Source organism: Chelonia mydas, chromosome 3, assembly GCF_015237465.2.
Source record: "Chelonia mydas isolate rCheMyd1 chromosome 3, rCheMyd1.pri.v2, whole genome shotgun sequence".
In the NCBI taxonomy this organism is placed as follows: Eukaryota; Metazoa; Chordata; order Testudines; family Cheloniidae; genus Chelonia; species Chelonia mydas.
This window is the reverse complement of record NC_057851.1, coordinates 6,714,231-6,728,393: the sequence shown is the minus strand read 5'-3', so window position 1 is coordinate 6,728,393 and position 14,163 is coordinate 6,714,231.

Sequence of the window (14,163 nt, the reverse complement as noted above, 5' to 3'; positions counted from 1 at the left end):
CACCACCAGGTGGCGCAGTATCCATTACTGGGAACATGCAGATCCACTCGAAGAAGAACTCTACAAACCTGCCACGGTATTTTATTCTGTACTGGGGCTCATACTGCGCTTATCATTGTAGTATCTGAGTGCTTTCCAGTGGTGTGCTAAGCAACGGGGCTGTACATCTGTCATGTGTTGTTTTTTCTTTCATCCTCTCCCCTGGGGGCGAAACACCACCAAGGCCAACCCCGCTCCAGCTGAACGTAGTGGGAGTTGGGCCAGTGATTTCAATGGGAGCAGGGGCAGACTCAAAGCCTCTGAACTAAGCCAGAGCGCTAATAGCACCCAGCATTTCTGTCATCATCCACAGCACTGAATCGCTCACCTGGTTCTGCCAGGCTTCAGGCGTCCCTGCCCTGCTTGCTGCTTCCTCACGGCTGCTGTTTGATTGCTTGCTGCATGGCGTTTAACTCTCTTCTTACCCAGTCGCTCACCTCTGTTCCCTCTTCAGCCCAAACGCTTTCTTGTTAGGAATGTCTCTGCTGCTGATCATTCAGCTGGTCTCAGTCTGCTCCAAGGCAGGAAGCGATGGCATGAAATGGGTTATGGACTACCTCCCACAATGATCAGCAGTGTGGCTGGGAGAACAGGCTTTTGGGTTATATCTAACTGTGAAGCAGTGCAGCACTTGCATCTGCCTATTCCCAGTGTCAGTAGGCTGTCGTAAACTGCATCCGTTCACCCAGGCCTAAACTAAAGACCTTGACCCCAGAGTTGCAACCACCTGGTTTAAACAATGCTTGCAAAACTCTCTAGGGTGGCTGTTATATTTGGATGCAAGGTGTTGTACCAGTTTTGCAGGGTGAAGTTGTTCCAAGCATGTTTTTGCAATGCTCTTTCATTAAGCACTTTCAGATCCACTGATAAAAAGCACTACATAAGAACTAGGTATTAGTAGTGTTAGCAGTGCAGGCAGGACATTGTTAGTCTAGCAGCAAACTATTATTATTAATGATCATGAATGGCATCATGGCTCTGTGGCTAAGGTCCTGGTGTGACAATGGGGGGACCCGGGTTCTACTCTCACCTCTACCAGTAAGCTTGGGCAAGTCATTTTACCCCTTGTCTATTTAAATCACAATAGACAGTTTCCAGCATTGTCCTAATCTTCCTTGCCACTTCCTTATTTGGGGTCAGCAATTTTTACGGCCTTTATCCAAAACTCATGATCGTGTGTGGGGCTGTCGTGGAGATTGGTCTTTCTGAGGTCCATTGATATCCAGCCCATGCTCCGAGTCTTTGGTCTCCCCCAGGTCGTCTCCCATCTACAGTCATTGCAAGAGCCATCCTACTGTTACAGCTGTCCGGTCTATGCTGGATATGCTCATACCAAAGTAGCCTAGTCCCCCTCAACTTGTCTTCAGTTGGGGCAACCTGCATTAGGCCCCAGCCAACCTCATTTTGTTTCCTGTCATAAAATGTCCGACCATTTGACCATCTCAATGTGATGCTGTACAAAAAGAAAGATGACCATGTTTCCACGAAGGTATCACTACTGAGGTATCACCACCATTGCACAATTGTGATAACTCTTATACAAAGGATCTCTTGCAAGGTCTGATTGGGAAAACTATACCTATTCTAGGTATTCCATGAAGGTCTCCCATCCAACCACCTCCCTGAGCTTGTGAGATCAGGTGGTGGTACAGCCTAAGACCGCATGGCTACACACTGATCACCAAGCAGTCATCTTGCCTGCCCCTCACCAGTGTATTCCCATGTGTTTTGTCCTTTCCAATTCTAAATGTTCCCACCACGTCCTTTGGGAGACCATTCCACAGTTGAATCAACCTTATTGTTGAATCTCATCTGTCTGTTTAACTAGGCGATGGTAACCCATCCATCACTGTCTAAGCACCACTTATGATGCCTTGGCACCACTGCTGTTGTAAAATAAGGAAAGAATGCTTAATTAGCAACAGAAATTAATTAATTGAGACTGGGGTGAGGGGGTTCAGTTAAATGAAGAACCCACACCCAGGATCACCTAGATCTCAAACTGAACGTGGACTGACTCTTTTTGGGCTGTGAGTATGTGTATTATGGTAGCACAGAGAGGCTCCAAATGAGATCAGGGTTTCATTGCACTCAGTGCGGTACAAACACATATTAGGCTCTTCGCACCCAGCACTGCCTTTTGACCCGTCTTAATGTAAGGAACAGAGATTTGGCCAGCCACAAGAAAGGAAATCAATATGCCCTCCACCATAGAAATGAAGACGTTGAGTGTCACGCTGCCTGGTATGGGACCCAGCTAAGAGCGCCACTCTCAGATCAGCCTGCCAGAATACAGGGCACATACCCCAGGCTGGCGGTGTATTCTAACAGAAGACTTCACCAAGCCAGTAACAAATATGTGTTTCCAAAATATTGTACTAGTTATTATGGAGCCACAGACAGTCCCTTTCCGGCTTGCTAGCCCCTCATGCACCACCCAGGCAAACCAGACTTCTGTGATAAATGATTATTAAAACCAGAAATCACATATATTAGGTTCTTCCAGTTCCAAAGAACCAGACACCCAGCCCAGGTCAATATATACTTCAGGATCTTACCAAATACCATGTTGCAGTCAGTCTTTAGTAAATGACTAAAGATTTATTAATAAAAGAAGAAGAAAAAGAGAGAGTTATACATGGTTAAAGTGAATCATATATGTTACAGTTGATTTCAGAGTTTGTACAGCAAGATACTAGCAGTGATGTTAAATCTGCCCGTTTGTCATAAGTCTCTTTGGATCACCCAAAAGATTGGTGGTCCTCCATCCATTGTTCAAAGCTTAGAAACCGTAGTCCGGAGATGTGGAACAGGGAAGAGGCCAAGAGATGATCTCACAGTCTCCATGTATATCCTCAGCCCACGTGCATGGAATATTAGTCTCACACAAGGAGTCAGGGATCACTTGTTCTATGTGCCCTGATGAGTCACTGGGCCTCCAATGTCCATATGCTCTCTGAGGCATCCTCGGGAGGGGCCCATTGGAAGAGTTGATTCTCTGTAACGGCCCAGCAACCATGACTGGCTGGTCTTGGGGTAAATCTGGCTGGAGGGTGTTACCCACGCACACAACATGTTTGAGGTACATACAAACAGCAAAGATTCATAACTTCATATACAATGATAAAACATGCTTCCAAACAAGATAACATTGCTCAACAGGTTAAGCCCATTCACCATCTTGGCCAACACACCCGGGAGTGAACTGGGGATCTCTCATGCTAAAGGCCAGAACTGCTCCAACTTGAGCTAAAGAAGCAGGCTCGCTAAGTAGAGCTGTAACTGACTCAGACCCTCTGCAGATCAGGCACAGTGGGAGACCTGTAATACACACTCCCCAGGGGATTACACTAGGAACAAGGACCGCCTGGCCCGTTAAGCAACACAGCTCCCTTCCATGCCTGCTCTCTGTGGGAAGTGGCAATAGAAGAACATAGCCCTTCCTTCCCCAAGAGCTGTAACAGGAGCTGGCCCTGCAGGTAGCAGGAAACTGCGCAGGCAAAGCTGGGAATGCAATAGGCAAATCACCCCGCGAGATAAAGAGGGCCAAACAATGAAGAGCATTAAACATTAATAGAAGAAATTTAAAAATCAATAGGCTGTGTCTCTGAGAGGAGTATAGATTATTCCTGCCTCTTCATTGGTAAAGCCTCCCGTGCCTGCAGAATGGGAAGTCAAAGAGTTCATCCCTGCAGCCTGCAGCTCTAATAATTCTGGAGCTACCTGCCAGCCCCATCGTATTCCAGCACAACTCCATGCAGCATCCTTCCGGCACAGGGTCACAGAGTAGTTGAGCCTGGTCCTCCTGGAGTCACCAGGGCATTTTACTATTGTTTCAAGAGAACCAGAATAAAGAGGAGGAGTTTTAGGGCAAAATGTGAACAGGGGGAATGTCCCAGGGGCTTGAGAGAGAACTTCAGAGAAGGGGTCATGCAAGTAAATGAGTGATGCCCCCTCTCCAGCCCTATTTCTGCCCTTCCCATATGGCACAGGACAGGCCCAGGAGGAGTGGAAGTTAGAACAGAATTTCACCCAATTGTAATATTTTAGGCAGTGAAGATCAGGCACGTTGTGGAGTTTACACACACACACACACGAATTTCACCCAATTGTAATATTTTAGGCAGTAAAGATCAGGCACGTTGTGGAGTTTACACACACACACACACGTTCCCTGTCCTGAAGAGTTTACAGTCTACATATCAGACATGAGACAGCTGGGAGAGCCCAAGGAACCACTGGAACTACGCTGGTCAGCGGGAGGGGCAGTAGTCTCAGCACACCAGCTGCCTTGCTGTTGTCAAGTTTTTTGTAGGCTACTCGGAAGAAGAGCCTTTTAATCAGGGCTTTGAAGGAGGACAGTGGGGTTGCCTTGTGGGTGTTTATGGGGTGCTCCCATGGACGGGGACGGCCTGGGAGGAAGCACAAAGGTGCTTGTTTGATCATTTAACAAGCAGGCACTGAAGGCTGATATTGTTAGCAGAGCAGACGCTGGATGTCAGAGTTGCCGGGTAGATGCCTAAGGCAAGAGCAGATGCAGGCTGGAGCAGGGGCTGGTTAGCATGGAACAGGCGTAGGCTGTAGCGGGGGCTGGGGAGGCCAGGAGTAGGAGCCAAGGCAACTGGAGTAGGACCAAGAACAGTCTGTTGAAACTACTGGCAAGGGAAAAGCTCCTGGCCAGGTAGTGATGCTGAGCAGCTTGCTTCCCTTAGGAGCCTATATACCTGCTTTGAGATCACCCGGGTGGGTCCTTGCCTGTGGTCTGTCTGAACCCTAGTTGAATGGCATGTGGCTCATCATTTGACATGCAGGTGATTGTCTCTGAGGACTCATCTCCCACTCTGGCTCAGGGATGGCTCATCAGGAGTAAGCAGGCTCAGCGGTAATTCAGGTAGGCTCAGAGCTATCGCCCTGGAGCTGATGTCCCAGTAGATGGAAATGAGGGAAGCGGATGTGTTTTCTTTATCCTCAGAGGGGTTCTCTGCATCCTCGTTGGAGCCCTAGGATGAGAACATAAGAACGGCCATACTGGGTCAGACCAATGGTTCATCTAGCCCAGTATCCTGCCTTCCGACCGTGGTTGGTGCCAGATGCTTCAGAGGGAATGAACAGAACAGAGTAATTATTGTGTGATCCATCCTGTCATCCAATCCCAACTTCTGTCAGTCAGAGGTTGAGGGACACCCAGAGCACGGAGTTGAGTCCCTGACCAATTAACACCTCCCATACCCCCTCCCCAACACACGGGAGGATTTGCAAAGGGCCACCTCCCATACAGCCAAGGAGGCTTGGCCGAGACCACTTCCAGCTCCCAACACTGCTCCTTTATCGGTCTGCCAAATTCCTCCTTAAGACTCACATCACCCACGAAGCTGATCCACCAAAGGTATTCATTTCACATTGCTTCATTTATTCCAGGATAACTAGCCAGGTGGCTTCTAAACCAGCAATTAGACTGACTTGCCCCCTGCTGGTTGTGCTGGTCCCTCCTGCCACCCCTCTTCTTCCTCTCTCTCTGTCTCTCTCACTGTGGGTCTTCTATTGTATATTTTTCATCTCTATCTTACTCACAATGCAAACTTCCCTGGGGACCAGGACAGTGTCTTATCTGCTCCCTGCCAAGGTATTGCGCTACATAGTAAATCGCTATCCTATTGATGTGTAATACTGTTGTTAAGACATGTGCTTGATGCTGTACAAGACACAGATAAAGACAGTCGTTCCCCCAGATTGCTTACAGTCTAAAAGATGGACCAAGATAAGCCATGGAGTGGGGGACCCAAACGATGGGGGAGGGAGCTGGTGAGCTGAATCTGGGTGCTCATTTCACACATGGCGAGAGTGGCAGGGGATGAGAGGGGGGTATGAGAAAGAAACAAAGGGGGGGTTGATCTGGCCTTGCTCTGCCTGCCCTTCATACTCGCCTTCCTCCTTTATTCCCTGCCCTGGGCCCCTCCCTGCCTTTGAATTTCCATTGATCTAGTTTCCCTCCTCTCAAAACCCACCCAAAGATTCAACAAACTAACCCCCCTGTCCCAACAAAGAAGTGGCACGGACATGCTGTGTTCTGTCTCCTTCCCTGACCCTTTGTCCGTCTTGCCTAGTTAGACTGGAAGCTCTCTGGGGCAGGGAGCGTCTATTGATCTGTTTGTACAAAGCCCAGCACATTCTCCCTCCTTCTCACTTTATCCCTGGACTCGATAGTAATAATAATAATAATAATAATAGGGCAGGAGGTGCGATAAGAAATAAGGCCCAGGAAATAACATATGCAGGACTCAACTGGAAATTGCCACACATTGGTAATGGAGAACAGTTCAACCTAATGCTTGTTTAAGGCCTAATCGTTTCCAGAGTGCTGCTGGGGGCTTCAGTTTATGGAAGCCCAGTTTGAGCCATCTTAAAGAGTCCTGATTTTCAGCAGGCGGGTGTCCTTGAAGGTGTCTCAGGTTGGGCCCAGGGCTGGTGCAAGGATGTTTTGCGCCCTAGGCGAAACCTCCACCTTGCGCCTGCCCCCCAGCCCTGTGGCAGCTCCCCACCGCCCCCTCCCTCGGCCCAGGGAGCCATGTGCAGCAGCTCCCTGCCCCAGCTCAACTCAACTCCCCGCCCCGCCTCCTCCCCGAGCACGCCGCCGCTTTTCCCGCCTCCCAGGCTTGCAGCGCCAATCAGCTGTTTGGCGCGCAAGCCTGGGAGGGAGAGAAGCAGAGCGGGGCGGTGCTCAGGGGAGGAGGCAGAGCAGAGGTGAGCTAGGGCGGGGAGCGGTTCCCCTGTGTGCCGCCCCCCCATTACTTACTGCAGGTGGCCCTCCCCGCGCCCCTCTGCACCAGCTTACCTCCGCTCCATCGCCTCCCCAGAGCTTGCTTTTGGCCGCCCCCAACCACTTGGTGCCCTAGGCGACCGCCTAGTTCGCTTAGTGGTTGCACCGGCCCTGGTTGGGCCCCACAAAATGGAGGCACTCAAAACCACTGATCACTTTTGTTCCTGGCAGCACTCACCACGTGTTAGCGGCTTTCCAGCTATTCAGGAAGGGACAGCCCAATCCCTGCCTTGTGAAGCTCAAAGACCGAAGGGACAGACAAATAAACACAGATTAGGGGGAAAAATGATGCATAGGGGTTTCTTTTTCCTATACAAGTCAACTAGCTTGTCGATAAACAGAAACAACACAACCTTTTCCTGTGGAAAAGCCAACTACTAACCATGCTACGTGAGGGCATGGCAAGGATCTGGTGACCCAGACCCTGGTCTTGTGGTTTAGGGGGTTGTTGCTCCGTGTGACAGAGAAGTCACTGAGTTCCTTGTATCACACAGTGCTTTCAGATTTTATTTATTTATTTATTTTTTACTGCCATCACACATTATCTTGTTCACTGCAGTTACTGCTGCCTATTTTAACCTATAAGTATTATGATCTTCCTGCAACAGTCACTTGCTAGAAACTCCAAGAACTGGGTCCCTGGGCTGCTGAGAGGAAAATGAAAAAAACCCACATGGCACAACTCCAGTCCAGCTTTGTCACCTTCTGTGCAAACTAAAATCTCAGCCTGTCTCTCTGACACCTCCTCGTGGATGTCTAGCCACAGCTCAAGCTCCATCTGGCTAAAGCAGAGCTGTTAATCTCCCACCCAAAGCCCTCCCCTGCGATCTCCTTTCTCAGTCCCTGTGGACAGCATCACCATCTGTCACTCAGGCCCATGACTTAGGCGTCATCTCCGACTTGGCCCTCTTCTAGAGCCTCCCATCCAAGCTATTTCTAAAGCTTGCAGATTCTTTCTTCTGCAACATCTCTAAGCTACGGCCTGGCCTATCCACCCACACAGCTAGAACGCTCACCCAGGCTCTCATCTCACGTCTCAGTTACTGCAACAGCCTTCTCTCTGGCCTTGACAAATGCAGTCTTGCTCCGCTCAGCTGATAACTCATCTTAATTAATTAGCCTCTACTCCACCTTTTCATGTTCTCTGTATGTATGTATGTATATATATATATATATATATCTTCTTACTATATGTTCCATTCTATGCATCCGATGAAGTGGGCTGTAGCCAACGAAAGCTTATGCTCAAATAACTTGGTTAGTCTCTAAGGTGCCACAAGTACTCCTGTTCTTTATTCAGAATGCTGCTGCATTGATCCTTCTCTTAGCCCTTCGCTTTGACCACGGTACCCCTCCCTTTGCATCCCTCCATTGGTTCCTTCTTCTCAATTGCCTCAAGCACAAGCTATTTGTCTTCACCTTCAAGGCCCTTCACTGTCTGCCTCCGCACTACCTATCATCCAGGGCAGGGCCGTCCCTAGCTATTCTGGGGCCCTACACAGCCCTCCCCGTGGGGGGAGTGGGGGAGCGGGGCCCCAGGCCTCTGTGGGGCGGGGGGGGGCTTGGGGGAACCGCCTCCCAGCACTCACCAGCGGCGCAGCTGGGGCCGGGCCCCTGCACTTTCTGCCGCCGCTGGTGAGTGCAGGCCTGGCCCTGCTACACTCCTCAGGGGAGTGGGGGCGGGGCTGGGGCAGAGCAGGACGCAGCTGCGCAGGGCATCAGGAAATTTGGTGCCCCAAATTTCCTGGTGCCCTATGCAGCTGCATACTTTGCGTATGGGTAAGAATGGCCCTGATCCAGGGGCAGACATAGCCTTCGGATTCAGCGGGTGCGCTATACTAAACTCTTCTCGGACATGGCTTTGCAGCGATAGACAAGAGGGGCACCGACCATCCACAGCAGCACTCTCTGCCTCAACATTACAAGCCTAGTCCTGGCCCAGTGTGGAGGGGAGGCCCCGAGGGGTGGGGGGGGAAGCTGGAGAGCAAGCCTGTACCACAGCGGTGGCTCCTGTCCCACAGGGCTGGGCCCAGCTCCCGCTCCAGGCGTGGTGGCCTGGCGCATGGGGATGCAGCACCACTCAGGTTGGGCACCCTTGGTTTGATGATTTCTGTGTGCGCAGCTGAACCCATAAACCCTCGCTGAACCTGGCTAGGTGACACTCTCAAGCTGTCAGCTCCCCCCACCAATCAGCCTGTGACACAAGCCTTCATCATTCGCTCACTTGTTTAACTCTTCAGACAAGCACCTTCACGCTTTCTCCCGGCTCAGGGGAGATGGATTCTTCCTAAAAGTGAGGCAGCCCTGAGGCCCCCCCATCCATGGCCCCGCCCCCCCCCCAAGCTGGAGCCAGGCCAGGGATCTTGCCCATGTCCCTGCCCCTTGGATCCCCTGCCCAGCTCCCAACCCAGCTCTGGCTTCTGGCCTGGTCACGGGGCAGGGCCTTAGGGTGGAAGAGGGGGGGCAGGGGGCTGGGCCCATGGCAAAAAGTGGATGGGCCATGACCCCTTGGCCCCCCCGTTCCGGTGCCTCTGCCCAGGCTGCCCCTCACTCTTGGGAGGAACTCCCCATAGACATCTGCAAAGCTCTCTCATTACTCTCTGTCACAGGGTCCCCCGCAGGCTTTCTCCCTCTTGAGCCTGTGCCCAGGCTGGTATAATAAAGAATCTTCCACGTCTTCATTTGCTGGATCACCCAAGTGTCTTTATTTACAATGTTCGTGCAGTTCCCAGATCCCCCAACAGCTAGTGCCCCCCCAAAACCCTCCCCAGGGTCTCCTGGCTTTTGAGACTTCCTTCTTTGGTAAGAAGGCAGAGATACCGCCCTCCTGTCTCCTCCCAGGCTAGTCTCCCTACTGAGGTTTGCCCAGGGCGTTTATAGCCCTCTCGTGCCTCAGCCCAGCTGCCAGTACTTAGCGCAGCATGTTCCTCTGAGCCAGCCCTCATTAGGGCTTGGAGCTGGGCTCCCTGCTGAATACCTGTCTCTCTACTCCTGGCCTCCTGGCCAGAGAGCAGGCTGCAGCCAGCATTTTGGCAGGGCCTTAAAGGGTTTACCCCTACCCTGCCACACCCTCCTTAAAACCCTCCCCTGCCATGATGCCTATAACAAAATCTTAACAACGACTAGGTTGCTGATGTGCTGAGACCACTGCCTTTGATGCTGATCAACAGTGTCTCCTTGTTCCCCTGAATGCCCCTGGGGGTCTGCATCCATCTGTTTTCCCTGATCTTATACTTGGTAGTGTAAGTTCTTTGGGGCAGGAACCATCGCTTTGTTCTGTGCAGCCCCTAGCACAGGGGGGTCCAGACCCATGACTAAGTCTCCTTGGAGCTATGATACTACAAATAAACAAAACAACAAAAGTAAGGAAGGAAAACTTTGTACAACTATGGCAAAATCATCCTCACAGCAGGGAGCAGCCTGAAACGGATCAGGAAGGGACAGTAACACTGTTGTATACATCCCTTGAGATCTGTCCTTAGCACCAGTTCATGACGTACTTCAAAACAGTTCTAAAGTTTGTCATGCCAAGAAAGTTACTGTTGTTGTACCCGTGTCAGTCCCAGGATATTAGAGAGATAAGGGGGGTAAAGTAATAATTGTCATTGGGCCAACTTCTGTTGGTGAGAGACAGATGTTGGTCCAGGTAAAAAATATTACTTCACCCACTTTGTCTAAGGGTACGTCTACACTACGAAATTAGGTCGAATTTATAGAAGTCGATTTTTTAGAAAGCGATTTTATACAGTTGATTGTGTGTGTTCCCACTAGTGCATTGAGTCGGCGGAGTGCGTCCACTGTACCGAGGCTAGCGTCGACTTTCGGAGCGTGGCACTGAGGGTAGCTATCCCACAGTTCCCGCAGTTCCTGCCGCCCATTGGAATTCTGGGTTGAACTCCCAATGCCTGATGGGGCAAAAACATTGTCTTGGGTGGTTTTGGGTACATGTAGTCAGTCGCCCCTCCCTCCGTGAAAGCAATGGCAGACAATTGTTTTGCGCCTTTTTTCCATGCGGGCACCATACTACTTTCAGCAGACGGTGCAGTAGGACTGCAAACTATTGTCGGCATCCACCACTTCCGCTGCAACTCTGCTCTTCTGCACTCCTGATGCTATGAATCCACCTCGCAGGTCCTCTATATGACCATCGTCATCCACTGCTTCCGCTGCCACTCTGCTCTCCTGGTGGTCTTGCAAGGCCACTTCCGCTGCAACTCTGCTCAGCTGCTCTTGTCTCGCCATACCACGGCAAGTGTGAAGCCCACTCAGCTGTTGTGTCCTGGCAGCAGACGGTGCAGTAGGTCTGCAAAACTGGTCATCCAACCACCGCTTCCCCTGCAACTCTGCTCTCCTGCAGACGCCATACCACAGCAAGCATGGAGCCCGCTCAGATCACTGCGGCAGTTATGAGCATTGTAAACACCTCACGCATTAGCATGCAGTATATGCAGAAACAGAACCTGCAAAAGCAGGCGAGGAGGCGACGGCAGCGCGGTAACGAGAGTGATGAGGACATGGACACAGACTTCTCTCAAAGCATGGGCCCTGGCAGTTTGGCCATCCTGGTGGCAATGGGGCAGGCTCATGCCGTGGAATGCCGATTCTGGGCCTGGGAAACAAGCACAGACTGGTGGGACCGCATAGTGTTGCAGGTCTGGGATGATTCCCAGTGGCTGCGAAACATTCGCATGCATAAGGGCACTTTCATGGAACTTTGTGACTTGCTTTCCCCTGCCCTGAAGCGCATGAATACCAAGATGAGAGCAACCCTCACAGTTCACAAGCAAGTGGTGATAACCCTCTGGAAGCTTGCAATGCCAGACAGCTACCAGTCAGTCGGGAATCAATTTGGAGTGGACAAATCAATGCAATCACTGAGCTGCTGCTATCAAGGGTAGTGACTCTGGGAAATGTGCAGGTCATAGTGGATGGCTTTGCTGCAATGGGATTCCCTAATTGTGGTAGGGCAATAGACGGAACGGATATCCCTATCTTGGGACCGGATCACCAACGCAGCCAGTACCTAAACTGAAAGGGGTACTTTTCAATGGTGCTGCAAGCACTGGTGGATCACAAGGGATGTTTCACCAACATCAACGTGGGATGGCCAGGAAAGGTACATCATGCTCACATCTTCAGGAACTCTGGTCTGTATGAACAGCTGCAGCAAGGGACATACTTTCCAGACTAGAAAATAACCGTTGGGGATGTTGAAATGCCTATAGTTATCCTTGGGGATCCAGCCTACCCCTTAATGCCCTGGCTCATGAAGCCGTACACAGGCAGCCTGGACAGTGGTCAGGAGCTGTTCAACTACAGGCTGAGCAAGTGCAGAATGGTGGTAGAATGTGCATTTGGACGTTTAAAAGCGCGCTGGTGCAGTTTACTGACTCGGTTCGACCTCAGCAAAACCAATATTCCCATTGTTACTACTGCTTGCTGTGTGCTCTACAATATCTGAGAGAGTAAGGGGGAGAAATTTATGGTGAGGTGGGAAGTTGAGGCAAATCGCCTGGCTGCTGGTTACGTGCAGCTAGACACCAGGGCAGTTAGAAGAGCACAGCAGGGCGCGCTGCGCATCAGAGAAGCTTTGAAAACCAGTTTCATGACTGCCCAGGCTACGGTGTGACAGTTCTGTTTGTTTCTCCTTGATGAAAACCCACCCCCTTGGTTCACTCTACTTCCCCGTAAGCCAACCGCCCTCCCCTCCCCCCTTCAATCACTGCTTGGAGAGGAAATAAAGTCATTGTTGTTTCAGATTCATGCATTCTTTATTAATTCATCACACAAACAGGGGGATAACTGCCTAGGTAGCCCGGGAGGGGTGGGGGAGGCTCTGGGTGGGTTGGGGGAGGAGAGGAGGAGGGAAGGACAAGGCCACACTGCACTTCAAAACTTATTGAATGCCAGCCTTCTGTTGCTTGGGCAATCCTCTGGGGTGGAGTGGTTGGGTGCTCAGAGGGCCCCCCTGCGTTCTTGGGCACCTGGGTGAGGAGGCTATGGAACTTGGGGAGGAGGGCTGTTGGTCACACAGGGGCTGCAGTGGTGGTCTGTGCCTTTCCTGCACCTCAAACATACATCGGAGCATATCAGTTTGATCCTCCAGTAGCCTCAGCATTGCATCCTGCCTCCTTTCATCATGCTGCCACCACCTTTCCTCTTGATCCCGCCACCTCTCCTGTTGCTCCAGCTATCTATCCTCTTGCACATCCCTCCTGTCCTCGCGTTCATTTTGTGCTTTCCTGGACTATGCCATTGTCTGCCTCCATGCATTCTGCTGGGCTCTTTCAGTTTGGGTGGACTGCATGAGCTCAGAGAACATTTCATCGCGAGTGCGTTTTTTTCGCCTTCTTATCTGCGCTAGCCTCTGGAACAGAGATGCTTGTCACAGCGTTGAAACATTTGCAGCTGCGGGAGGGAAAAAAGGGAGTTTAAAATTGAAAAAGACACATTGGCCATTTAAAAGGAGGGATGGATGTTTTCAGGTTAACGTGCAGCACAAACCCAACTAAACCCCCAACACACCCAATTCTCTGGGATGATCGCTTCATCCCTCCCCACACTGTGTGGCTAACAGCAGGGATGATTTCTTTTCAGCCACAGGCAAACAGCCCAGCAGGAACAGCCACATCTGATGTCCCCTTAATAAAATTCCCATATTTCAACCAGGTGACCATGAATGATATCACTCTCCTGAGGATAACACAGAGACACAAAGAACGGATGTTGCTTGAATGCCAGCAAACACCGGGACCACACGCTGCCATGCTTTCTTATGCAATGATTCCAGACTACATGCTATTGGCCTGCCATGGTAAAGTGTCCTACCATGGAGGATGCAATAAGGCTGCCCTCCCCAGAAACCTTTTGCAAAGGCTTTGGGAGTACCTCCAGGACAGCTTCATTGAGATGTCCCTGGAGGATTTCTGCCCCATCTCCAAACATGTTAACAGACTTTTCCAGTAGCTGTACTGGACGCGAATGCATCCCAAGTCTTCAGAGCAAATTAATCATTAAACATGCTTGCTTTTGAACCATGTATTATATTTACAAAGGTAAACTCACCAGAGGTGCCTTCGCTGCCTTCAAGGTCTGGGAGCCCGAGTTGGAAGAGTTGGGAGGGTATTGGCTCCAGGGTGATAAACAGTTCCTGGCTGTCAGGGAGAATGGTTTCTCTGCTTGCCTGGTGTGCGCTAATTTCCTTGTCCCCAAAATCCTCATCCCTGTTACGTGAGACTCCCTTGCAGGAGTCCACGTACAGGTGTGGGGTAGTTGTAGGGGCACCCCCTAGAATTGCATGCAGCTCA